Source organism: Crocuta crocuta, unplaced genomic scaffold (assembly GCF_008692635.1).
Source record: "Crocuta crocuta isolate KB4526 unplaced genomic scaffold, BGI_CrCroc_1.0 scaffold174, whole genome shotgun sequence".
Classification (NCBI taxonomy): Eukaryota; Metazoa; Chordata; class Mammalia; order Carnivora; family Hyaenidae; genus Crocuta; species Crocuta crocuta.
Window position 1 is genome coordinate 1,912,552 of NW_027530330.1, and position 27,978 is coordinate 1,940,529.

General features: G+C 37.2%; 1 protein-coding gene across 1 annotated transcript in view; it reads left to right on the plus strand.

The window, feature by feature from the left end:
• Positions 1 to 27,978, plus strand: part of LOC144232803 (uncharacterized) — a 413,974-nt gene that overhangs the window by 1,005 nt on the left and 384,991 nt on the right. The gene's annotated exons all lie outside the window — the stretch shown is intronic.

Below are 27,978 nucleotides of genomic sequence, written 5' to 3' on the forward strand. Positions count from 1 at the left end.
TCTTGATTTGGGTTACTACAACTAAGCTGCTATGAATATTCACATATAAGTCTTTGTTTGGGCATATTTCCTCTTTCTTGGGTAGTTTTCTAGAAGTGAAATTGTTGAGTTGTAGAATAGGTTTACATTCAAAAATATTTTTCTTTTTTTTCTTTTGTTTACATTTAAATTCTTAAAGAAATTGCTAAAACCTTTTCAAAGTGGATGTACCTTTTTATACTCCTACTAGCAATAAATGAAGTTGCCAATATCTCTACATCCTTACCAAAATTTGTTTTTGTCTGTCTTTTATTATAGCCATCCTAGTGGATGTAAAGTAGTATCTCATTTTGGTTTTATTTTTTTTTTTTAATGTTTATTTATTTTTGGGAGACAGAGAGAGACAGAGCATAAGCAGAGGAGGGGCAGAGGGAGAGTGGGAGACACAGAATCTGAAGCAGGCTCCAGGCTCTGAGCTGTCAGCACAGAGCCCGATGTGGGGCTTGAACCTATGAGCTGTGAGATCATGACCTGAGCTGAAGCTGATCGCTTAACCAAGTGAGGCACCCAGGCACTCCAAGTATCATTTCTTGAAAGGACTAACCTTAACCCATGGAATGGCCATGGTATCTATAAAGAAAATCAATTGACCATAAATGTAAGGTTTATTTTGTATTCTAACTTCACCTGTTGTGATAAGAGAAGATGCTTTGTAGGATAAGTTTCTTTTTTAATCTTTTGAGACCTAATTTGTTGTTGTTGTTTTTTTTAATTTTTTAAAATGTTTTTATTTATTTCTAGGAGAGAGAGAGAGAGAGAGACAGCATGAGCAGGGGAGGGTCAGAGAGAGAGGGAGTCACAGACTGAAACAGGCTCCAGGCTCTGAGCTGGCAGTCAGCACAGAGCCCAACGTGGGGCCCAAACCCACGAACCGCGAGATCACGACCTAAGCGAAAGTCGGACGCCTAACTGACTAAGCCACCCAGGCGCCCCTTTTGAGACCTAATTTGTGACCTAACATTTGGTCTATCCTGAAGAGTGCTCCAATGTTGGAGGCCGCGCCGGCTCCGACAGGTCCAGGGATCCCTGAAGGATGGACGGTGTCGGCAAGAGAGTGAGAGAGCCCCGCGATCCTTTCTGATCACCAGGCAGGCATCTCTGTCCTGTCGGTTCTGGTGTCTTTATTTATAGGACAAAAGTTAACATGGCATCAGAAAATGGAATTTTTACAATGGATAGCTCTTTGTGATAAGGTGTTTTTGGAAAATGTACAGAAACAGGTTTTACAGAAGTCTTCTTGCAGAACAGCCCCAATTATAGTGAAGTTGAGTAACTAAGAAAATAACAGGGTGTTCACATTATAATAACACTAAGATTAAGTCATAGGTTTGTAGATACTCTTATCCATCTTCATCACAGCTGCCAGGGGAAGGGAAGGTGTTTGTGGAAAGTAGGCCTTAGGTAAGGGGCTGCTCTACACCATCAGTTAGCAAAGGTGTATGTACTAACTTATCTTCTGCCCTTATCTGTTCCTTCTCTCTAAGTTAGGCTCTTTGTCTCCGGGCAAGACTTGATTTTCCAGTTATATGCTTTATTGTACCAGAGAGCCAAACATACCTTTAAAGAGTTTAGCTTATTTCCAATACATAGAATAGCCTCTTTGAGTGCATTTACCTTTGTGTCTACTTTTATGATTTCTTGAATAGCTAGGGCATGAGAGACATTTTTGGTTAGTTGATTTACATGTTGAGCTGTATGAACATCTTGGACTAATGCAACGGTAGAAACAGAATTGTACATGTAAAGGTCAATCTTTTATGACTAGGGGTCATTAGCCTGTTCATAGCTCAAGGGAAAGTATGGAGGGAAACAGGAGCTGCTGGAGACACGATGTCTGTTCCCATAATCAAAAGAAGAAGTTCTCACAATAAGTTCCTTCACAAAGTGCAGTCATCATACCAGGGCTGGAATAAGGGGAGAAGTCACTCCCAATATTGATCAACAAGGTACCCTAGGGGTCAGTGCTCAAGCAGAAATAATTGAGTGGGGGTGGATATCAGTCGTCATCTGATTGGCAAGAGACCGTGCAAACTTGCTTTAACCTCACCAGGAGTTTTCTCGACTAGTGGGCTCAGAATGGCTCCCAACACTCCAAGTGCACTTGAGAAGAATGGGTACTCTGTTGTTATTGGGTAGAGTGTTCTGCACATGTCTCTTAGGTCTGGTTGGTTTATTGTGTTCTTCAAGTCCTCCATTTCCTTACTAATCTTTTGTCTGGCTGTTCTATCCATTAAAGTTTCCAACTGTCATTGTACAACGGTCTTCTTATGAATTTCTGCCAATGTTTGCTTCATACATTTTGACGATCTGTTATTATATGTGTAAATGTGTATACTTGTTGTATCTTGCTATTTTGAATGTTTTATTAATATGTAATGTGCTCCTTTGGTTTTTGTAAACTTTTTTGATTTAAAATCTATTTTGTCTGATATTTCTATGCCAGCCCTGCTCTCTTTTGGTGGTCTGTTTGGTGGTCTATTTGCATGGACAGTCTTTTCCCATCTTTTTAATTTTAAATCTATTTTTATCTTTTTATCTAACGTGAGTGCTTTCTGGACAGCATATGGTTGGGTCATGTGTTTTCATCTGCTCTTCCGATTTTTTTCTTTTGACTGGAGAGTTTAATCCACTTATATTTAGGGCGATTATTGAAAAGAGGGCCTGGCTTCTGCCATTTTCTTCTAGAAATTGCTTCAACAGGAGGGTGAGGGACTTGGAACAGTAGGTAGGGTGTGAAGTGATGTCTGTCCACGTCTGGGTCTGCAGTCTTATGATTAGAAGCAGCAACCAATGATCAAAGCACCAATGCCTGATACTTGCAGGACAAAATCCTCATTGCCCTTCCTGGTTCTCTCAAGCTGCTCGGAAGGTGCTCCAAACTGCCATGTGGCTAGAGGGTAGCTGCTATTGTGCTAAGAGCTGAAATTCACTGAAATCAACTATGGTTTACCCTCCAAGTCTTCCCCTGGAAGTTACAAGTCTTCAGTACTCTCCAGAACTCCAAAAACAGTTTTATCAGACAGACTCTGCCAGTACACTCCTAGTGTTGTGTGGGTGGCAAGATCGATTCCTGGTGCTTCCTAACTCCACAATCTTCCCAGAATTCTAAGAAAGGCGATTTTATAAAGATTGTTTTATGCAATCTTATTTTTTTAGATCATTTGAAAGAAGAAATGAGGAAAATATATTTATACATCCTCTTATAACTTCCACACATGTATCTTTTTTGGTACTCTTTATTTTGTTATGTGGATTCAAGTTACTGAATAATACTGAATTTTAGCTTGAAGGACTTTCTTATTATGTGTCAGGTCTGCTAGTAGCACACTTGCTTAAAACATTTTTTTTCTTAAAGTCTGGGAGTGTCTGTTACAATTTTATTTTTGAAGGATTATTTTTCTGGATAAAGGCTCCATCTTTGTTAGTTTTTTGGGTTTTTTTTTCTTTTAGTACTTTAAATATAGCATCCCACTGTCTCTTGGCTTTTTCTGTTTCTTATGAGAAGTCAGCTATGAATTTTGTTTTTCCTTTGTGCACAATTAGTTGAATTTGTCTTGCTGATTTCAAAATTTCCTTTTTGTCTTCTGGCATTCAACAATTTGACTATGATGTGCCTAACCATGGATCACTTTGTATTTACTTGAGGTTCGCTGAACTTTTATCTGGATATTAATGTTTTTTATTAAAATCATGAATTTTTTGGCCACTATTTCTTCAAATATTTTTCTGACCCTTTTTCTCTTCTCCTTCTGGGACTCTAATCATGCGTATGTTTATATTCTTGATGGTATCCCACGGGTCTCTGAGGCTCTCAGCTCATTTTCTTTATCTTTTTTCCCCTCAGTTCTTTGGATTAGATCATTTCTATTGATCTGTTTTCAAGCTTTCTAATTATTTTTGCTGTCATCTCAAATCTATGGTTGAATCACTTTAGTGAGTTTCTCACTTTGGTTATTGTACTTTCCAACTCCATGATTTCTATGTGGTGTGTTTTTATAATTTCAGTTTTTAAGGTGAGACTCTATTTTAGACAATACATTGTTACCATGTTTTCCTACAGTTCTTCAAAAATGTGTTTTTTTCCTGTGAACATATTTATAATGGTTGTGTAGCAGGATTCTCACACAGAGTCATGACACCGAGGTTTTTCTTTCCAGGAAGCAACTTTATTTGTGCCAGTGCCAGCTCAGCTGGGCTCGTACCCAAAGAACTGGATCCCAAATGCCACGTGGTGTAGTTTTTCATATATTTTCTACTTCTTTGTCTCCCGTATATGGTAACACACAAACATGTATGTAGTCTGATTACAAGGTCTCATGTTACAAGGTCGTGAGCGATGTTGTCACCTATGCATATAGCCAGGTTGCCTTGAGGTTTCCCCCTCTTAGGGCGGGGACCCTACCACAGTTGCTTTGAATTCTTTGTCTGTTAAGTCTAATATCTGGGTACCCTGAGAGCCATTTTTCTACTGACTGCTTCCCTCCCTCCCTTTGTTAATGTTAATCAGCTTAATGATAACCCACAACCCTCGAACCAACTCCCCTCCCTCCCTCTGTGTGGGTCACCTTTTCTTGTTTCTTTACATGTCTTGATGTTTTTGTTGTTACTGATAACTAATCATTTTACATAATATATTGTAGCAATTCTGAAATCTGAGTTTTTCCCCTATGGATTGTTACTAGTGTTGTTGTTGGTGGTGGTGGTCGTGGTGTGTGTGTGTTTAGCAACTTGCTTGGACTAGACACAAAGAATCTGTTTTCTTCCACAGTATGCATCCTCTAATATTTATGTACAATTAAAAAAATTCTTGTTCATATTTTTAATCATGGCCTCTTCCCTAGGAGGCTCTGTGACAACACAGCTTAGTGGTTAGCAGGTGATTGTTGAGAAATTATGACCTAGTAAGGCTCCTACTTTCCTCATATTGATCTGTGTGTTTGGGGACACACTCAAAATTCAGGCAGTCTACAAGTCTGTCCAAGCTTTTGCTTTCTTCCAGGCCCTTTTATTCTCTTGTGTGAATACACAAGGCCTCATGTTCAGCCAGGAATGAGTGAATGTGTCATGCCCTTTCTGGTCTCACCTGTATATATGTAGCCTGTGCAGGCTTCCAAATTTCCAGAGACTTGTGAGAATTTCTCAATCTCATTGTTGGGTTTTTTTTGTTTTTTGTTTTTTTTTTACAAATAGTTTACTGTCAGGTTGGTTTCCATATAACACCCAGTGCTCATCCCCACAAGTGCCCTCCTCTATGCTCATCTCCTCCCTCTCCCCCACACCCATCAGTCCTCAGTTTGTTCTCAGCATTCAAGAGTCTCTCATGGTTTGCCTCTCTCCCTCTGCCCCACTATTTCCCCCCTTCTTCTCCCCCACAGTCCTCCATTAAGTTCCTCCTAATCCTCCTATATGTGCAAACATATGGTATTTGTCCTTCTCTGCCTGACTTATTTCACTCAGCATAACACCCTCAAGGTCCATCCATGTTGCTGCACATGGCCAGATTTCATTTTTTCTCGTTGCCATTTAGTATTCCATTGTATAGATAAACCACATCTTCTTGATCCATTCGTCCGTTGATGGACCCTCTTACACTGTTGGTGGGAATGTAAACTAGTGCAGCCCCTCTGGAAAACAGTGTGGAGGTTCCTCAAAAAATTAACTCCCCTATGACCCAGCAATAACACTGCTAGGAATTTACCCAAGGGATACAGGAGTGCTGATGCATAGGAACACATGTACCCCAATGTTCATAGCAGCGCTCTCAATCTCATTTGAATGAGACTGGGGTTATGTTGTCTCATTCCCCAATCTTCTTGTTATTTTTTTAAAGCTAGTTTGCCATTTTGTTGCTTGCTATGACCAGGTCTACAATCTAAGGACACACCTTTGTCATTGGACTTCCCTGTTTGTTTGCTTCAGAGACCGCTACTATTTTGGGCAATTCCCATAGGCATGGAATTGCTCAGTGCTCTACTCTAAACCAAATAAGCCCCTCCAACAACGAAGCAGCTGTTTTTCACAGCTTGCATGCCCTTGTGTATCTACCATGACAACAAAGCTGGTGGACATTGAGGAAGGCAGCAGCTCAGACAAAAGTGATATAGGCACTCACTGTTCTTTCCGGAGGTTTTACCTGAATAAATGCATCTCAATTTGTTGAATGCCTTTGGCTAATTTCCAGAGTCCTAAAATAGTTGTTTTGTTTTGGTTTGATTTGGTTTGTTTGTTTTTACAATTTTCTGGAGTTGTATCACTGTTTTGGGGTGAGGATGGGGGAACATGTCCTAAGCCTCTTATTCTGCCATTTTGGAAGTCACTTGCTCTTAAATATTTAATTGTTAATAATCATTATTTGCTTTCTTTCCAGTTTTCAGTCAGATAGCAGATAGTTGAGATGCCTAGACAATAAGCAAGTGTATTTTACCTACAACTTCATAAATATTATATCTTGATTTTTAGAAATACATGTGTCAATGGAGGGCTAATTTTCAGCATGTTTTGGAATGAATATTTTCCATCTATTTTTGATGCTTTACCTATCTCACCTTTAAGATGGAGGATGACAGAACAGAAGGTAAAATCGAAAGCTTTTGAAATGGTCTAGAATGGATATTTATGATGTGTTTTTTACTCTCTTTTCTTGATGACATTTTAGTAGTGTGAAGTAAAGGGAGGGTCAGCCATTAATAGTAGAACATGTACAACCTATTTGAAACCAAGTCTTTGAAGTATCCTAAGAGCTGACCTGACAGCTTTTACAGGTCAAAAGCACAGCAATCATTTAACAAGAAAAAATCTGACACTTTACATTTAACCAGGATGGCATTGCCCCTAATTTGACGGCTTCTAGGGATGCTTTTGGATATTCTGAAAAGAAATCATGACTTCTATTTTTAGAAATTTATTGTCAAAAGTAAATTCTTTTTATCTGTGAGGAAATTGGAGAAAAAAACACATCATTTTAAGAAAAAAATGTCAGAACAAAGCCCATCCATTTAGGTGAAATGGAACTAAAACAATGGAATTTAAAATTTAAATATCTTCAATGCAGTTGTAATTATAATTGTTTCCACTAAGGTGTGCTAGATCTCCAAATATTATTCACGCTCTCCCTGTGTAACCAAGTGCACTGCACTGAATTCAACTGTGTTCACCGCCTTTCTCTGGGTTGCCAAGCCCGCGGCCACACAGGAGGTTTTTGAGCTGGAACAACAATGTACTGTGCACAGATTCAGCTAAAACACAAAGAGAGCAAGAGACCATTTTTAAATTTTAAATGAGGACAAATAGTTGCATTTTGAATTGGTGATTTTTACATACAGACTTGGATATTGGTTTTGATTTTGTAGAACGATTTGTCTGAGAAATTCTAGAAGGTTAAACTGACAGAAGGCAGTTTTTCGGGCAATTTTTCTTCTAATAAAACTCTTTAATGTCCTATTATTATTTATAACTAGTGTTACAAATTTAAGTTATTTTTGCTTTTACAGCCTATTCATCTGACTCTATCATTATTCATGATGATTTAAATCCCTATTGGTTTCTGAGATCATCTAATGAAATTTGAAAAAGAATTAACACAAAAGAGCAGCTCTAAACAAGTATTTTAGGCAAGAAATGGCACAGATTTAGAAGCATAGTAAAAACTTTTTTTGGGTAGAAAAAATAATTCCTTTCATTTGGAGTACTGTGCTTAATTTTTTCCAAGTCTTAAAGTTGCTTATCAGAAATTTAACTATCTTGTTAAAAGCCTTCCATATAGCTGTTAATTTAATGGTAGGCTCTGTGGTTTTGTCAGGAGAATATGCCAAAATTTCCCACAAACCAATTATGGCTTCTATGTAGAAGGTTCTACACATACACCTTCATCTGGGGGCACTTTTATATATGCAAAGAACTCCGTTTGGTCATGTAATTCTGGTTAGAATAGGCTTTGGAGCTCTTTATCTTACAGTGTTTTCAGTTAAAGAGGCGATTTGTACTTTCGCACCTCCAGACCACTGCTATTGTTAGCTTCAGCAGCTTATCTACTTATATAACTTAGTTTTATAATTTAGATTATATTGGTTGGTCACTGTGATCAATGGCCATTTTAATAATAATTTTCAACTTCAGCTCTGAACATAACCTTAAAGAAAATTTCACATATTATAGCAATTAATCTTAAATTGTTGGCATGGTTTATTTGTGTAGGCACAAGGTACTTTATATTCAGTCAATTAGCTGGAAATCAGTTGATAACTAACTGCATAGTTTCAAAAATAACTACTTTTTTGGACTGAACTGAAAGCTTTGCACCAAAATAATATTTCTTCATAGATAAAAATTATGATTACAGTTCCATACTTCATATTATTATAAAATATGCCTTCTATACCCAGACCAAATTTCATAGGATTAAAAAAATGTTTTCGGCTATGGTAAGTCTCTTTTTGTTTTGACAGATTTTCAAAATAATGGTAGGATGTATAATCAAGTAAGTGAATTTTTATGTATATAAAGGAGTTTCTGAAAAATTTCATTTGAGTGTTGGGGAAAATGACATGTTTTGTCATTCTATTGCTTTCTTGTCTGGTGAGTAAGTTAATGAGTTGGACAAATGTAAAATAACATCTGTACTTAAGCCGAAATACATTGTTTAAATAATTAATAGTAGAATAATCAGGAAACAATTCAGGACTATAAAGTTTTTACAATGTTAACCCAGAAAACTCTTTCATTTGTGAGATCTTTCGAGCTGATTTATTGAAATAATTGTCTCTATAATTATTAACTGCTAAATCATGGTGATTAATTACTATTTCCTAAAGTCTTAAATAAGGAATAGGATTTATTGAAGCCCATTTTGAATATATCTAGAGGTAAAAAGGGATAGGATGTTTCTCAATATAGAAGCCCAGAGAAATTATTCTTCAACGTAACAAATATGAAACAAATAGAACACTTTATGTCTGACATTAACTTCAAGTTGTTTAAAAATACTTTCTAAAAACAAAGAGGAATGAACTTTGAATTCAACAGAGCCAAAAGCTAATGAGAGAAAATTAGGATCATGCAGAAAGGTAACTGAACACACTAATTACTTCTTGAAATGATATAAAGGGCAAAATGAAAATCTCCAGCATGTAGAATAGCAGCACCTCTGCTGAATGGAAAGCACTGTGCAGCCTGAGGGTGGATTGACTCAAAATCTAGGAAGGCATGTCAATGGTGCTTGACTCATTAGAATGCAGCATTTCATCTGCTTTAGTTTAGGGCATTAATACGTGTGTTTTCTGAGAAGTGAGGCCTGTTTGGAATTTAATTAGAGGTGCAGAAACTCTGCCAGGAATATTTAGACCAATTAATGCCCTACGTTTAATATAAAAAATGTTTTTAAAACCACCGTATTTCGTATTTGACAAAAAATGAGACTAGAATGTTCCCTCAGCATGCTTTCCCTGAAATAAACACAACTAGTGTGAATTCTATACATAATGCTTTTTGATAAACACGTGCATGTGTTAGCGTAAATATAGTATATAAACATATCTACATATGTGTGTTTGTGTGTGTATATTTCATTTGAATAAATGAGATAAGGGTAGAAACCCCATGTAAATTAGAAAACACTAGCCATCTACATTTGAGGGGAAATTTGACCTGGTTCAGTGTGAAGGTCATACTGAGAGACCAACACTAACTACATAAAGCCCCTTCAGGCTTTTCTGCAAAGCTATTTTATTATTGAAATGAACAATTCTAAACAAGTTTGGGAGCAAGAATGGAGAAGTTGGGTGAAATGGAGGCAGTGGAGTTGAGGGAGGCAGAGGCTGAGTAGAGGCTTGAGGTCTTTTTTTTTTTTAAGTTTGTTTATTTTGAGAGAGAGAGCAGGGGAGGGGCAGAGAGGAAGAGAGAGAGAATCCTAAGCAGGCTTCACCCTGCCAGCACAAAGCGGGACCTGGGAGGTCATGACCTGAGCCAAAATCCAGAGTGGGATGCCTAACTGACTAAGCCACACAGATACTCTGAGGCTCAAGGTCTTTATGGCCTGGTGGGCGTGGGAGTGGTCCTAGAACCCTGACACAAGGAAGACTCTAAGGAGGAGAGAGGCAAAGAGCAGACTGATCTTCCTTCACAATTTTATGGGTCACTCTGAATTAATTAGCTTCAAGTAGGAGAGCAGTATTGCACACATGGAGGATTAAGTATGGAAAATGGAGAGCTGACATAAGGAAAATTCCACACCCTGCACAGGTTTGTGGGCTTGGGTAATGGTGATGGTGGGGACCAATCTTGGAAGACACAGCGGTGCTGGTATTATGCAAGTAGTGTTATTCCCTGGAGAGCCAGGTAGCTTGTAAAAATTTAGGACCAGAGAAAAGATAAATTGTAATGGACAATCAGTAATGGGAAATACATAGGACTAGAAGCTGAAAAGATTAATAAAGGTGGCCTGTAAATTTGGCTTTATATATCTTGGTACTCAAAGCAAATAATTTTCATTATCCACAGAGAAATTATGCCAGTTTCTCAGAAGAAGCAAATAATTTTCTCTTGTTGTGTTCTAAAAGAATACAGGATTTTATTATTAACAGTTTACTACTTTGCATCAAGTTTTTTGTCCTTTTAAAATGCAAACACCCAAGAAGAATATATGCTATATAAAATCACTAATGCCTGCAAATTACAAATAATTTTCTTAAGTCCTGTGGGGGGAGGATGGGCTTAGTTTTGGTAAGGGTGATTCATGGAATAAGTAAAGAATGGTGCAAAATTTAGATTTCCCTTCCCAACACTTATTCATTCCAATTCTCTGAGGCCATATTTACCTCTGTTGGAAAAGAAATAGAATATACAATTACCTATATAGAAAATTGTTTAATGAAGTTACTAAGTGATAAGTAAGTTACAATTTTAGATATTAGGCATACTGCAACATCTTTATGGTTGCTGGCTTAATCCATATGATCCATGTTGTCAATAAACCCTCACTTTTTTTTAAGGAGCAAATATTGTGGATAATGTTTGAGAACATATTTTCTAACCAGATCATGTTCACTATTAACTGATTTAGGGAAACCATTTTCTAAGAGAAGTGTTCACAAAGCAGCTTCCAATTTGTCCTTAGGCTGACTCAGAGTAAGGGAGTAATTGGTGTTTATTTGAGGTATGTGCTATAACACACCTGCAGTGAATAATCTTTGGTTTTGATAATGAGTACTCAGTATTTGATATTGCCATCTCACATTACTCTATTTTTTAAAATTATCTTTCTTCGTATTTATTGTCTCATATTCTTGAAAATGTTTCTTGCCCACTTTCTTAACATTTCAGTCATTAGGGCAAGAAAGTATTGTATCTCAGAATATTTCTTCATGTGTGTTGGTTTTCTTTTGTTTTTTAATAATTGATGTGCAAATAAAGAAAGAATAAATTGCATTTAAAAAGCCAGATAAACTCCACAACTCAATAGCAAATTAAAGGGTGAGTCTGAGAGATAATGAACTCTGAAAACGTTAAAACCATGAACCAAAATATAATCCATCTTCATTTTTAGCTGTAAGTATTGCTTTTGTAATTAATTTTTAACATTGGAGTCATGTGATATATATATAAAAGAAGGGAAATGACAGCTTTAATCGACTGTGAATTTTGTATACTTTTTTCTTTCCTGAAGTGAGTTTGAAATTATTGAAAATATAGCTTTTACTGTGATCTCAAAGGACAAAATTGCTTGTTCCTTCCTAAGATGCCCAAATACTCCAAAAGTACATGAAGCATATCAGTGTGTTTCTGACATCTGGTCTTTGTTAGGGGGGCATTTAATGTCCCTGAGAAGCCTTGAAGATGCTCATCAGTTTATCTCTATTTTATCCTCTGCTCAAAAACCCTTTGTTGTGACCATCCATCAGTTAAAGAAGAGAAGATAGGGTTTCTTATTTTACTTAGTCAATGGGGAAGTACCTACCGGGTGACAAATCTTCTTTTCCACTATTGAACACAATAGTGAATTTTGCTTTCCTGTATTTTCTGTCCTCACAGTCTGGAGTATGAGATGTTTTATCTACGACACAGCAGTAAGAAGGAGCTTCTAATAGTCTACTGGACAGGACAATGATTTAATTTGTGTTAATTTTTCCAGCTCTCATCTTGAGAACTGGAAAACCACAGACTCAATCTCTCAAATTTTGATAGGAAATACTGCATGTGCATAAAATGAAAATCTAAAAATCTTTACCCAAAATAATTGCAAAAATAAGAAAAGGAGAGAGAGAGAGAGCACCAAGTACATGGAATGGAAAGATCTAGAAGCCTACTACACGAAGAGAAATGACATCATGGGGTGCCTATATGATATTCACTCTAGTTAATAAGGAAGAAAGTAAAATTTCATTTTATATGCATCAGAGAGACTGGTCCCTCTCAAATGAATGTATTTCAGTATGTAAGTCAGTCAGCCAAAGGAGTTACTGACTGTATTTACTTAGAATAGATAACACTATATTAGCTATCTGTTCTCTTTATCATTGTTTAGGCAGAATATTTCCACTGCTATGATATTTCTATACTTTAATATGAAATTAAATGTAATATTTTTGTAGCTAATTTAAATAAATTCCTACATTTGGTAGCAACTGCTAATATTAATAATTGACCGAAAAAACTTAAACTAATATTCTACGTAAAAATGTATGTAAGTCAAACTTTAACCTAATAAGTTTAATAAATTCTCATTTATGATTATAACTTCCAATTTAAAATAGACATCCTTTATTATTTTTTTTCAGTAGGAAATTAGTTGTTTTAGGCTCCAGTATATTTTTGGTAACTACATGTTTACATAAAAAAAATTTTTTTCTCTTCCTGAATGGTAAAATACTCTTTAAAGTTTTCTGAGTATTTATGAGTATTTATGAAGAAAATATACTCCTCAAGCTTTCCCTATGCAGATATGCATTATAATGTTTATCCTCAATTCATTCTCAACTGGAAAAGAGAAAGTCACACAGACAAATGCACAAGAAACAAAAGGTTGCTTTTTTCCCTCAAGACTGTAAAGGATTTCTGTCACAGAGTAAAAACCTGAAGTTAGAATTTATTGGACAGGGGATGGAGGGCAATCTGTGGTTATGTTGGGATTTTCACAATTTTTCTATTTAAAAATTTACCACAGATTTTATGTGGCATTTATAAAGGAAAATATCATCCTCACTGTATGAGGTCATGAATACTATTTTATAGAGTGTTTTAGGGGGAATCATAGTTTGAATTTTGAATTAGTGCAGAGAAACTAAGGAAACCAACATAAAACAGTTTTATATTTATGCAGACTTATTTAGTCAAAATGTGGCCTTTATCTGAGGTAATATTTACTCAGCACAAGCAGTCTGAAAAAAATTTCTTTTCCGTAGGATCGTCATAAAATAGTGTGCTAAGACACAACTATTAAGCCATATATAAGTGTTATTTACTTTCAGCTTTCTTCCTTATTAACTCACTCCTTAATACTGCTTGTACTCCAGAGAAGATCAGAAAACATTTTGCTCTATTTTCACTTAGATTATTATAAACAACATATTTATGGAAGTAATTCATTCTTTAACTCTTCTTAGTATGTCATTCTGATCATTACTTTCTTTCAGGAACTTAGGAAGTTGATGTTACGTAAGGCCACCAAATAAATGGTGTTCTACTCTTTATCACCTATTTGAGAGTTGGAAGAAAATGGCTAGAATCTTTGTTATTAATGACCTAAGGGCTATTTAGTGAAAGAGTTTAAGTACACGAAATAACTAAAATTTCCAAAAGCTGAAATGCCAGAAAAGCATATGCTGTATGCCCCACAAAAGCTGTGTGTCACACTGTTTGAAAACCTTTAAGTTCAGAGGCAATATAAAAAGTCAGGTGAAATGATATTTGCTAGGGTGGTTATAGATTTTTAAAATGATAAGATGACACAGGCCAATAGAAAATCAGTAAAATGCAGTTTTTATGGCGAGCCACCAGCAGCAGTCATAAAAATACATGCATTTTCTAAATGAATGTCTTCTTAAAGGAAAATAGTGGAAATAAGTGGAAATCAAGGCATGTAACATAGCACTTTTCTTATGCTCAGAAATGATCCATATCATATCACTGAAACTAGTACAGAATTATTATTTATTATTATATAAATAATTCTATGAAATCATTTTCATTATTTATTGTATGTGCAACATTTTGGGTTATGCAAATTCTTCAGAATAGTCACCAAAGCTCATGCTTGCAGATAGCAGCCACTAAAAATGGGTTGTTGTTGAAAGCCACCTACACGGCAACATGTACTTAAAAGTACTAAGACTGTATGTTTAAAACTATAAACATTTTTCTTTACGACACAAAACATTGAAACTATAGGTTAAGACATTGGTGTCACTTCCACGAAAGAGATTGATTTAGTTTTGAAAGAAATGTCATATTTAGTTTAGCTATTTAGAAGCTCATAAAATTAAAAAGTGATAAGATTGTTCTTAACCACTTTTGAAGGATCTTAGGTGAAGAAAAGATTCAGATATTAAGTGAGTAATCAGTTAAAATTCAGCAATGCTGCCTAATTTGGATTTATTTAAATTCATGGATAGTTTACTGGCTTTGAAGTTATTATTTTTATGTGCACAGCCAGGCAAACCAAATAAACCAAATGTTGCCTTTTTAAAGTTACTTTAATTACTAACTAAGAACCATTTGTAATTAGTTGAGTATACAGACAACAATGCATGCTCTTGCTTATATAGCAATTACTCGCCCGAAAATAGAGACTTGTAAATTTGAAGAATAATGTTTTTCTTTAAGAAGAAAATTATTTTCTTTGGAATTAACTCATGAGACTTCCTTGTCTATAAATAGTGCAAAAGTAATTTCACCCAACTTCTGACTGAATTAAAATAAATTCTATGTAAATCAGTTTTGAACTAGTGAACTGTAGAGCAAGTGCATTTTCAAATAAGAGCAACTTATGTATTGCTTGTGTAACATTTTCTTTTGAGAGCATTTTGTTTCTTCATACCTCTATCTCTGTGATTTCTAGATTGGCCTCATCTTATATAATATGAAATCCATATATAAAAATTCCCTATTGACACCTAAGATAAATTGGAGATGACTTATTTTTAAAAGAGATTCTTCACTGTATGAAAAATATTCACAACAGAATTACTTTGAATAATAAGATACCCCTGATGTCATTTAAACATACACATTTTAACTCATACATTTTTAAGATTGGAAGTTATTTCCAAGATCATCTAACATAGTGCTTTTCACACTTTAGTGCCATGTGCACATCACCTGGGGATCTTGTTAAAATGCAGAAGTGTTTCAGTGGTTTGTGATGGGGCCCGACGTCCTGCATTTCTAACATGCTCCCAGGTGCTGCCAAATCCAAGGACCATACCTTGAGTTTTAAGGCTCTGAAACATCCTCCTGAGTGCAGTGGTTCTTGGGGTGATCTGATGGCCACATGAGGGTCTTTATTGCAACAAGAGACACACTGCATGACTGCTTTGGCAGATTTTTTCCGACATTAATATTTCCTCAAAGGCTCAGCAGAAGGAAACCAAGTGTATTAATAACTGGATTTAAGTGGAATTAGTGTTCATAGACCCAGCCTACTTCTGTCTTTTAAAACAAATTTGTCCTGATTTGTGAACTTGGTTGAGGCATTTTGAATCTCTGGGTTTTAGTTTTCTCATCTGTGAAATGAGGGTGTACAATTAAAGGCCAAGCCTCAAGCAGATATGCCAAGACACTTAGTGTAGGAATAGAAGAATTACTTCCAGCTTTATATTTTGTGATTTTATAAATCAAGGGTGGGGTGCTTTCCTTGGGGAAAAAAAAGAAATTTAGGTCTGGATATTATTAATAGAAAGCAGTTAATTGTATTTGGGTTTAAAAACCACTAGGTTGAGCTTGCAGACAGCAAATGAACAGAAACAATTTGGGTGGTAAAATATTAAAACTGTATTTTCAAGTGACAATGCTGTCTCAGCGACTCTGTTTCCAAAGTTCTGAAGGGTGGCCACACATATACTGATTTTCTTTAAATTCACTTACCTCAGGAACAATATATATTCTCTTTGCGTGGCCTACTTAAGGGACTAGTTATTTTTCAAGCTGAAAGTTGTTCTCCAAGACCTTTATTTCATTTAATCTTCCCTGATTGATTAATTTACAAAGCACAAAGGAAGTACTTAACCCATTAGATACCACATTTCTCTACTCCTCCTGTTTTTATTTCTTAAATTTGTCTTAAACAAGAGTGTTAAGTACTTTCACGCTTTACATAAGATTTATTGTATGCACGGTAGTTGCAAACTTCAGTGACTAAACAAAAAAGTGGTGAACACATAAAAATGGCACAAATTATCTGAAATTATAATATCAGGAGGATGTATGTTCATGCTTAACATAACTAAAAATAAATTGTTCTTCCTTTCCATACCAACTCCATACTGTATCCATACATCTCTATACATTCAATTTATGTTTATAAGAAATTTCTGAGTTATTTAACTCAAGAGCTTCTGAGGACAAATTTTTTGGCTGACTTTTTGTGCAGTACATTTTCAGGGTAAAGAGGATGGAAGGGAAAAAAGCATTTGGGAAGGCAAGGTCATCAGTAACGGAAACTAACACCACGTGCTTTTTCCCTTTTCTAATTGGCCAGAGCTGAGTCATGGACTATGGATATGCCATCTTTAGTGGGTTTAATTAACCTGACAACTAGAGAAGCACATAAGATGAGATTTTCTTGCGTTTTAATAAAAAACAAATTTTTTAGTATTTATTTATTTTGAGAGAGATAGGGCGTGGAGAGGCAGAGAGACAGAGGGAGACACAGAATCCAAAGCAGGCTCCAGGCTCTGAGTTGTCAGCGCAGCGCTTGATACAGGGCTCGAACTGTTGTGCCCGAATCACGAGTCCCAGAGACCTCCAAGGAGCCAGCACTGATGCCAATACAGAAGGGTCTTTATTACAAGCTCGAGCAGGGGCTCACCCACCTACCAGTCCCGTGGCAGCTGGGTGAAGCCCCGAACAATAGCGAGTAGGGTTTTTATGGGGTAAGGGATGGGGTGTTACAGTGCACACATTGTACCTATAGCATCATCACATAAGCACCAATTACAATTGTACAGCACCCCTGGTAACAGCTTTGACCAGTCAGTATCTGTGAGGTGTTCATTACTTTTGGTGGGACCCAATCATGACTTTTGAGAAGGCTTTGAAAATGACCAATTATGAGGTGAGCTCAAAGGGCCCACATGGGGTTCAGGCAAGCGGTGAGAAATTGGCTAGTTTGTATAAAATAACTGTCTGTAGTTCCCAGCCCTGACTCAGACCATAGGAATGTTTTTTTGATTAGCTGAACTGAGGGCGGTCCGAGAATGGCTTTAGCCTTGAACAATCTGAGGCTTTTCCTGGAACTGGGGCTACGTGCAGCCCAAGGTTGCTCTTAATGGAGGACTTAATTTTAGGCTCTTCAGAACTCACCGACCAGGAGATCATGACATGAGCAGAAGTCAGACGGTCAACTGACTGAGCCACCTAGGTGCTCCAGTGAAAAGAATTTAGATTTAAAATAAATGATTTTTATTTATTGATTGATTATTTATCTATTTATTTTAAATTTTCTTTTCTTTCTTTTTTAAATAAATGCTTATCCCTTTTTGAGTGAGAAAGCATGAGCAGAGGAGGGGAAGAGAGACACAGAGAGAGGATATGAAGCAGGCTCTGCACTGACAACAGTGAGCCCCATGTAAGAATCAAACTACGAACCATGAGGTAGTGACCTGAACTGAAGTCAAGATGATCAACCAACTGAGCTGCCTAGGTGCCCCTATTTTTCATTAAAAAAAAATTTTTTTTTTTAGTGTTTTATTTCTGAGAGAGAGAGAGAGAGACAGCGTGAACAGGGGAGGGTCAGAGAGAGAGGGAGACACAGAATCTGAAGCAGGCTCCAAGCTCTGAGCTGGCCGTCAGCACAGAGCCCGATGCGGGGCTCGAACCCATGAACCGTGTGATCATCACCTGAGCTGAAGTCAGACACTCAACCGACTGAGACACCCAGGTGCCCCTAGTTTTCATTTTTAATTCTAGAATAGTCTTGTATTACTTTCACGTGTACAATTTAGTGTTTCAGCAATTCTATACAAGAGAAGTCATTTTTATTTTTTTAATAATTTTTGAAAAGTGTTTATTTATTTATTTTGAGAGAGAGAACAAGTGGTGGAGGGGCAGAGAGAGTGGGAGAGAGAGAATACCAACCAGGCTCTGTTTTGTCAGTGCAGAGCCTGAAGTGGGGCTCAATCCCACAAGCCATGAGGTCGTGACCTGTACTGAAATCAAGAGTCCCATGCTCAACTGACTGAGCCCACACGGTCACCTCAAGAGAATTAATTTTTTAAAGGAAAACTTGGCTCAGGGTGGAAATTCAGGTAGTAGGAACCTGTCTGACCATACTAGTTTTTTAAAAAAATATTCTGAAATACTTCCTTTCTCTCCATTATTCAGTGGTCATCTTTTGAGTCCTGACCTCCTTCCTATGTCCCTGAGTGCCTTGTCTTCTTTCCCAGGCCCTAGTTAATTTAACTAATATTTTAAAATACATCTTTGAATTTTCCTCATTTAAATAACATCTATCTTCATATTCTAGAGAAAAAGAAACAGCATTTGGGAAGGGACAAGATGGTCAAGTGCTTTCAAAGAAGAAAATATAATGCTTATACAAAAGCAAATGTAAGTGAGCTGGCTGTATGGATGCTAGAAAGATTTCTTTTTGACTGCCACTTTCAATGAAAGTACACCACTAGAAAACTGGCAACAGAAATTTCCTTGTGTGTCTCAAATAAAAAGCTCTTTAAATTGTAAAGGGAAAAACCTGGAGAAGCTACTCCTCCAACTTTCTAAATCTTTGATGCCCTCTTGAGAGAGGTGATTCTGGGACTGGAGTAATAGCATCATGGTATAGCTTTAAAAAATTCCTAGAATAATCTCAGTCAAACTTGTCCACTTAAAATGTCAGTTTCAGGATAAGTTAAATTAGAGAGGTTGCCTACATGATGTTATTTTAACAGGTGCTTTTCCATATATCCCTCAATCTAATGTCATGATCTTTTTTTAAAAAAAATTTTTAATGTTTCATTTATTTCTGACAGAGAGCGAGCGAGCGAGAGACAGTATGAGCAGGGGACGGTCAGAGAGAGAAGGAGACACAGAATCTGAAGCAGGCTCCAGGCTTTGAGCTGTCAGCACAGAGTCTGACGTGGGGCTCGAACCCGTGAACCATGAGATCATGACCTGAGCTGAAGTCAGACACTTAACCGACTGAGCTACCCAGGCACCCCGTGTCATGATCTTTTGAAACTTATTCCCTTCGATTCTTATTTTGTTTTCCTGCTAATTGGAATGTTCAGTGCAAATGCTGGTCAGATAATTGGCAGCTTTGACCCATAGCTCTGGCTCCCAGCTCTTTCTCCAACTGTTTTGGGGCATTGAGTGAAGAACAGGGCAGAGTTCTAGTGGACAATGTCTTAATTTAAGACAATGAACAAAGAAGTGGTCTTCTTGCTCTAAGACCAGTGACATCTGTTTGGAAATGATAGAGAAAGGTGTGTAATTCTGATGGCAAAAGGAGGCATCACCTCTGGAAATATCTGCAAATCCTTGCCTAATAAAGGAGAAACTCACCTCAGACAAGTTCAGACATATCATTCTTTTGGGCATGTTTCTATCTTAAACTTGAAAAGAGAATTAAAATATAATTATTAGCTTGAAAATTAATTAATGTTGGTAGCTCTTATTAGGTGTAGCATGGTCTATATTCCCAAGATTAACAATACTGAGTGATTTTGGAAATGATTTATTTCCAAAATCTCTGTGGCATTTGACAGAGTTGATCACACTATTCATAATGAGAACTTTTTCTCATCTGATTTTTTTTATATTATCTTGGCTCTCTATCTCTGAATATTAATTTTGTGTTTACTGCTTTGCTGTCTGTCTTTGCTGTGCCTTCTTCTTACAACACTAAATTTCTTTCCTCACACCATCCCCCCATACACAATTTGTTTGTATCCAATTCTCACCATTCGAGAGTGTAGCAGCTTTTTATTGCTCTTGTAAATCAGTCCCAGTTCTACGCCCTGCTCCCTGACTTTGCTACAAAACTCTAGCTACACATTTCCAGCTGCCTGCTAGACATCATTATTTGCATGTTCTACAGTTTCCCTCAACTAAAAATTTCTCAAACCAGATTTGTCACCTTTCTCCACAAAACAACTCATTGTTCCTAAATTTCCAATTTCTGCCAATTATAATACTTTTCTCCCATCGACTAAGCCTGATAAATATGGAGTTTTCTTGGAGTCCTTCGTCGCTGTCTAGCAGACATCCCCTTCCTTCCCATTTTTTAAATTCTGCTGAATTGTAGCAGAATGTGCCACTCCAAAATATGACTCTTTAATGTAAGGCTTATTTTGAGTTGATTATTTTTGAGAAAAACCAGACACACAAGAAGTTCTACAAACAACTTACCCTTTTGTAAGGGAAATTTACATTTATAAGAGAAATCTCCATTTGTAAGGCTATCTCCCTCTCAGTACCAGAAAGAGAAGAATGACTCCAGATCACAAAAAGTCTTTATCAGTGAAGAGGCACTGGCTTAAATCTGCATAACAACTAACCTTGTTACCTTTGTTATTGTGCTTTTCCTGGTAATTTCAAGTAGCAGGCTTCCACCACCTCAACATCGTTCTTTTGTCTTTAGCTGAAGATGGTATTTAAGGTGTGGCTTGAGCCATTCTGAGTTTTACTCAGTTCTCCTGAGCATTTCCCATGTATACAAGAGGCATACATGTTACTAAACTTCTGTTTGTTATTTTCCCTGTAAATCTTTTATTACAAAAAGTCTCAGCTGAGGACAATGATGAAGAGTGGAAAATATATTTTTTCTCCTTTACACTGCCTATCACTGCTTTAGTTCACAGCTTCGTATTCCCTCCCTGCTTGAGTTTAGGTGTTATTTTAAGGTCTACTTGTACCCTCAATTTACCCACATCAGGAAATTTAGAACCTATTGTTAACCTTAAAAGTAAAATGACCAGTTATTTTGCCAATAAAACATGGATTTATTCTGGAATAAAAGAGAATTGCAATCTGGGACAATTATGTGTCCCAGGCAAAACTGATGTGGGAAACAAAGGCAAATGAAAAACTAAGTTTCATTACAACTTATAGCCAAATGACAAGTCCTTGACACAGGTAGAGTGACCTTCCTGTGGGAGCTCTGATGCCTCAATGATGACACTTTGCTAAAGGGCAAAAGGGAATCTTAGCTTAACATTGTCCTGACCCATCAGGATCCTTTAAGTCTACTTTAACATATAAAAATTCCTTTGGAAACTTCTTTTATTCTACCACCGCTACCCTTCCCCCAAGATATATGTTGGCAACTATACTCCAAGCTTATGGCCCCCGATATACAACTGAAGGGTCTCATGATTAAGTGTTTACTATACAGTAATAAATGACCATTTCTTTAAAAAAAATTTTTTTATTTCTGAAAGAGAGAGAGAGAGAGAGAGAGAGAGAGAGACAGCGTGAACAGGGGAGGGTCAGAGAGAGAGGGAGACACAGACTCTTGAGACTCTGAGCTAGAGTCAGCACAGAGCCCGACGTGGGGCTCGGACCCACGAACCATGAGATCATGACCTGAGCTGAAGTCAGACACTTAACCGGCTGAGCCACCCAGACACCCCTAAATGACCATTTCTTAACAGTAGCTAGCTTCTCAAGGTCCTGGAAACCTTGTTTCTGAAATACCTTAGAAGCTTACATTTCTCCCTAACCCCTTCCCAACCTGAAAGTATATAATCAGTTTCTTGTCACCCCATTGCTGCTCTTTCTTGCACTGAAGATGTCTCAAGAATTCTTTCTTGGCCAGTGTTTCTGACCCCAACGCTCTAAACCACATCAAAAATCATAGGTAAGTCCAGGGAACAAAGGGGAGGTACACTTTCTTTCTTTTTTTTTTTTAAGGGGTAAATTGGGAAGGCAGTTTTGATCTAAAAGTCCATTGTAGTAAACTGGGAGTCCAAAGTATGATGGCTTTTCATTGGCTGAGCTATTTGGAGGTGAGGGGAAGAGAAAGTGTTTTTTCTTCTGGCTGGTGTAGTAAAGTAATATCCATATGCAAAGTCAAGTCCGTGTAAGGTCAAGTGTGTCTCTTCCTGTTGGGTCTGCAACTGATAACAAGTGGTAAGGTGGAGCTCCTCCTGCTGAAATTTCTTGGCTCCATTTTAGTGGGGTTTCTCAATTAATAATTTTCACACTATATAGGAAGAATTACAACTTCCTGCTTTTTAAGTCTGAGGCACAATAGGATAGTGTCTTAGGCCTAGTATATTTGTTTAATTAATTATTTTATTATTATGAACTCCATATTATAGAATTAATTAAAAAAAAACATGAAAACAATGCCCAAAGTTGGTCATGAAAACAAAGCATCAAAAACAAAACAAATATGAGTTTACTGGTCTGATTTGGGAGAGAACCTTGGCTAGTCAATGTAAGTTCAAATTTACATTGGAATTTCTTTAAATTACTTGCCTACAGTGTGACAAATCCTGTTTCACAAGATTGACTTTAATAATTTAAATGGTTCTTTGGATTTTAGACTTGAAAGCTAAGTGTATGTGGGTGGAAAAGGATGATTCTGACTTGAATTGATAGGATTAAGAAACAACCCAGCTGAGTAAGCTTTTGTGGCTCCAATTCACTTAAAATGCAAAGGGTAGATAGTTGTATAACTAATGCTAGAGACAGAGAATAATTTTAAATATAAGAGAGGGATTGAGACTACTGAATAGCACCTTGCTTTTAGGCAGTCAAAAATAATTTCGCTTTTCTTCTAAGCAAAAATTGGAAATGACATTAGCTTTAAAGGAGCCAGTAAAACTAGTACAATGATCAAATACCTTTATTCTTCACCTAAATAAAAATCATATGACAAACTGGGATGGAAAAAAATGGATGGAATGGCTTTGGGTTTTCAAATTGCCAAGACGTGGGCTTCTTAATATTCTGGTCAGCTTTCGCATCTGGCAGTAGTTTACTGTCAGCCCGTCTTCCCCAGTATTGATCCTCTAAAGTCAGAGAGTTCCAACACTTTCAGATCCAGCGTTATCCAGTGACAGAGCCAATTCTAGACCAGGCTGGCTGAGCATTGATAGCTTGTAATCATCCATAGGTGGGAATTCCTGAAGCCCAGTCTGTCTTGTGTTCTTTTCCGGATCATTATCCCTTTCCAGTCTTCATTTTTCTTCCTATCCAGCTTAGATTCCATGTATTAATAATTGGTTAAAATATTTCTTTCTGCCTCTGGGCTAAATGAAGATGGAGAGTAGAATTAAATTTGATTAGAAAAAAATAGAATGTTCTATTATTTTTCACAAATAACATACCTACACCAATTTTAATACGTCTCTGAAAATTGCAGAATTGCTTTGCCATCACGTCTTTCTGGCAAAACACCTGCTCTGCATCAACCCAAGTGTTGGCTTTCCTAAGCATGCACACGAGCAAATGAGCACTACTAAAGAATATCATGAACCCAGCAGATTGCTTCCTGCATAAATTCATTAGTTCCTTACTTGGACTCTAAAGTATTTTACTGGCCAACTCTTCCACTCAGTACAGAAATGATTTCAAAACTTTTCTACTCTCCTTAAACTTCCGGATGCAACTTTGTTACATTTCTTTACAGAGTATACAGAAATTAGTAGATGGATTTCCTCACCTTTCATTATTAAATTTATGCACTTCTCCACACATTGATGTTTCTGTTTTCTTCCTCTATTCATGGTCTCGTCTACGGAGGATGAATTGTCCTTCCTAGCTCAGGTTGCTGGCAGCTGCAATGGCCTCGCTGGATGACAGTCACAGCGGGGAAATGGTAGAGTTTGCACAGCTCCTGCCATGAGAAACGAAAACTGGTATCTCCTTCTGCTACTACTGGCTCATGTTGGAAATGAGGCTGCTGGTATTGACCAGGCCTCACAATATTCCAGATCAGACCGATATTCCCCACACAGATTGCTCATAAGGAAAAGCATATTCCTGCCTTTTCAAAAAGAGATTTCAGATGAAAACATTGTGGATGATTGTTAAAAGGCTCTTCCTATGGGCCTTGCAGATCCAAGACTTACATAATAAGGGGGGCTAAGAACACAAGTTACAATTGAGTCTGGCCCTGAGACAAAGAGCCTAATTTAGAGTTAAGTTTTGTGATTATGGGCGCAGAGGTGTTTCCTGAAAGACCTGTTTGACCCCTGCTCACAGAGAAGTAACTTCACCCTGTCTGTGGCTGTTTATGCTAAAAACATTGTCTGATATACTAAAGATACTTTCTTCCCCATAGGATAAGCATCTCAATCACTATTGATAAAGGTTATGCAGGAATCTTCTACAAATCTATGTTTTGGGAAATTCTTGCATATCAAAGAAGTTTGTTATTAAAAATCATTGTCTACGGCAAATGCCACTTCTGTGCTGTCCCCCAAACACTTAATTATAAAATAAAGTTGAGCCCCAGTCAGAGCAGAGACGCCTGCCTGGTGACCAGAAAGACTCTCGTGGCCTCTCTCATCCTTCCCTCACAGACACAGTGCATCCTTCAGGGACCCCTGGACCCCAGCCGGAGCCGGTCTCTGACACAGGTCCAGGCCTCCACCTCTTGGTTTCTAATCATATTCCTTCTAACCTTTTGTAGCAGAGTTCTCCAGAGAAACAATATATACATAAAAGGGGATTTATTATAAGGCATTGGCTCACTCTTCCCTCTCTAGCTGATCCTTCGCATCTATATTTAGATGGGGTTAAGAGTTTCTGACCTTAAAATAGCAATGACAATACTATTTAATTATTAACATATAAATTTTCTTTCTCTCTCTCTCTCCCTTCCTTCCTTCCTTCCTTCCTTCCTTCCTTCCTTCCTTCCTTCCTTCCTTCCTTTCTCTCTTTCTCTCTTTCTCTCTTTCTTTTCTTTCAAAGAATCTCTATACCCAACATGGGGATCGAACTCATGACTCCAAGATCAAGCATTGCGTGCTCCACCAACTGAGTCAGCTAGGTGTGCCTAAATTTTTTTTCTTATTAAATGTCTTTTTGTTATCTTTTTTACCTTTTGTGTTCTTGGATGTGAACTCAAACTTTCTTTTAGGTCCTCTGATACTCATCCCACATGCATTGTATTCCTAATTCTTCAAACAGCAGAACTAGTAGTTACTTAATCAATGAGTGAATTAAACTGGAAATGTACTCTATGTGCATATTTGGAAACACAGTGCATAGAGAAATGCTCATATATTATATTACTAGAATTAAATATTCACTGACTAAATAACTATTACCTGCCAGGTATTGTTATTAGAGCTGGAGATACACTGTTGAATAAAATAGGCAAGCTCTCTGACCTTATAAACTTAAATTCTCTGGAGTAAGTGGAGGGATGGGGAAAAAAAGCAAAAAATACTAAATATGACCTACCTGCATGAATACATTGAAAAATAGATGTATGTAAAAAGAATTGAATAAGAAATAAGAAAGTGTTATATCATGAGAGTGCTGTGCAGAGAAGTAAAACAGTGATGTGCTAGAAGTTGCTTTGGCAGCCACTTTAGCCTGGGTTGTTGGGTGTACCTATTTGAAGGTGATGTTTAAGTAGGAATCTAAATGGATGAGTAGAAAAAGAGTAACAACTTTGGCAAACAACTTGTATCTTAGGAACAGAAAGAAGACCAAAGAGGTCAAAATGTGGTGTGCAAAAAAGTGGTATGATTGAGATCAGAAGTAGAGCAGACCACTGGGGCTTTCTAAATTGTGGAAGGAATTAGCCAAGTACGATGAAAACCACTGGGAGATTTTTAAGGAAGGCAGAGGGGCAATCTGATGTGTATTTTAGAATGATTACTCCAGTTGCTGCATGAAGAATGGGTTGTAGTGGGGCCAGCATGGAAGTAGGGGATCAGTAAAATTACTGGAAGAGTTTGGACAAGAGAAGATGGCAACTTTGATCAGTGCTAATAGTACAGATGGAAAGAAGTAGATCCAGTGAACCTAATGGGTCAAGTGTATGGGGTTTTTCAATTTTTTAACTTTCTCCAAAAGATTTTTACTAATTTATACTCCTCACATGGTGTGTGAGAGTGTATTATAATAATGTAAAGCTGGACAGTATTTATTTATTTATTTTTACTTTTTAAAAAATTTATTTTTGAGACAGAGAGACAGAGCACGAGTAGGCAGAGAGAGAGGGAGACAGGATCTGAAACAGCCTTCAGGCTCTGAGCTGTCAGCACAGAACCCGATGTGGGGCTCAAACCCACAAACCGTGTGATCATGACCTGAGCAGAAGTCGGACGCTTAACCGACTGAGCCATCCAGGTGCCCCAACTGGACAGTGTTTAGAGATCCACAATTCAGTTTCACATAAGCTGAAAACAAGACCCACTGATCTTACATACTTTAGTTCAAAATAATATGTTTCTTTCCTAGGAAGGAGCCCTAGGCATCTCCAAGTTCTGGTAAACTATTATATGCCCCAATGTTTCTCAGCATTTTTGTTCTCTGTGCTTTATGTTCTTTTGTCTGATATTTATCTGCACCACCTCTCCATGTTATATATGCATGTGCATATATTCTGTTTCTTCTTTTAGACGATGAACTCTGAGGGCAGGTAGAGTCTGTCAACCTATGTTACAGTGCCCAGCAAGACTGGTGCTTAAGAATTACCCATGATCACACGAGCAAACCACTGAAAAAAGAAACTGATCATTCGTTATGTTCATTTTTCTACTGCAGTTTGGTCACTACAAAATGGTCTACTGCAATTTCTACACCCAATTTGTTGGGTAGTGAATCCCAACAGCTCTACCACAGTTATTTAATATCTATACTCAGGTCTCAGATACTATTAGGGAGAGAATCAAAAGAATACCTTCCATCTATATATAGTGAAATACATTTGGAATTCAGAATCAGAGAGGCCTTAGATTCAAGTTTTGGTTTGTTCCTTTCTCATAATGTGAGTTGTTGCTCCAATTGTAAACCAGGCTAATAATAGGTACTTATCTTCCCTAGGTCACAAAACTTTGTAAGATTCTGAATGTAACATGTGAAAAGAACTTGTGAACTCTCAAGAGCACTTAAGTGCTACTATTAAATAAAAGCTATAGTTGACTGAGCTCTTAACTAGGCTGCCGACACTGTTCTAAAAGTTGCACATGTATCGACTTATTCCTCATGACACTCTTATGAGGCCAGTGTTATTACTTCAGATGGATAAATGGAGGAGAGATTAAATAACTTGTCCAAGGTCACACATCCAATAAATGACAGAGCCAGGACTGAAGCTCAGATAATTTGACCGTAAAGTTCCTGCTTTTAACCACTATGTTCTGTGAGTTCTCTGTAAAGTTGACATTATTAAAATATTCAAAGTACATGTATTAATACAAAATATATTCCAGGGATTGTGCTAAACACAGAGGGTACAATAAAGAAAAGGCAGGGTCACAGCAATAGCACTGCTAGGAATTTACCCAAGAGATACAGAAATGCTGATGCATAGGAGCACATGTACCCCAATGTTCATAGCAGCACTCTCCACAATAGCTAAAACATGGAAAGAGCCTAAGTGTCCATCAACAGATGAATGGATCAAGAAGATGTGGTTTATCTATACCATGGAATACTACATGGCAATGAGAAACAATGAAATCTGGCCATGTGTAGCAACATGGATGGACCTTGAGGGTGTTATGCTGAGCGAAATAAGTCAGGCAGAGAAGGACAAATATCATATGTTTGCACGTATAGGAGGATTAGGAGGAACTTGACGGAGGAACAAGGGGGAGAAGAAGG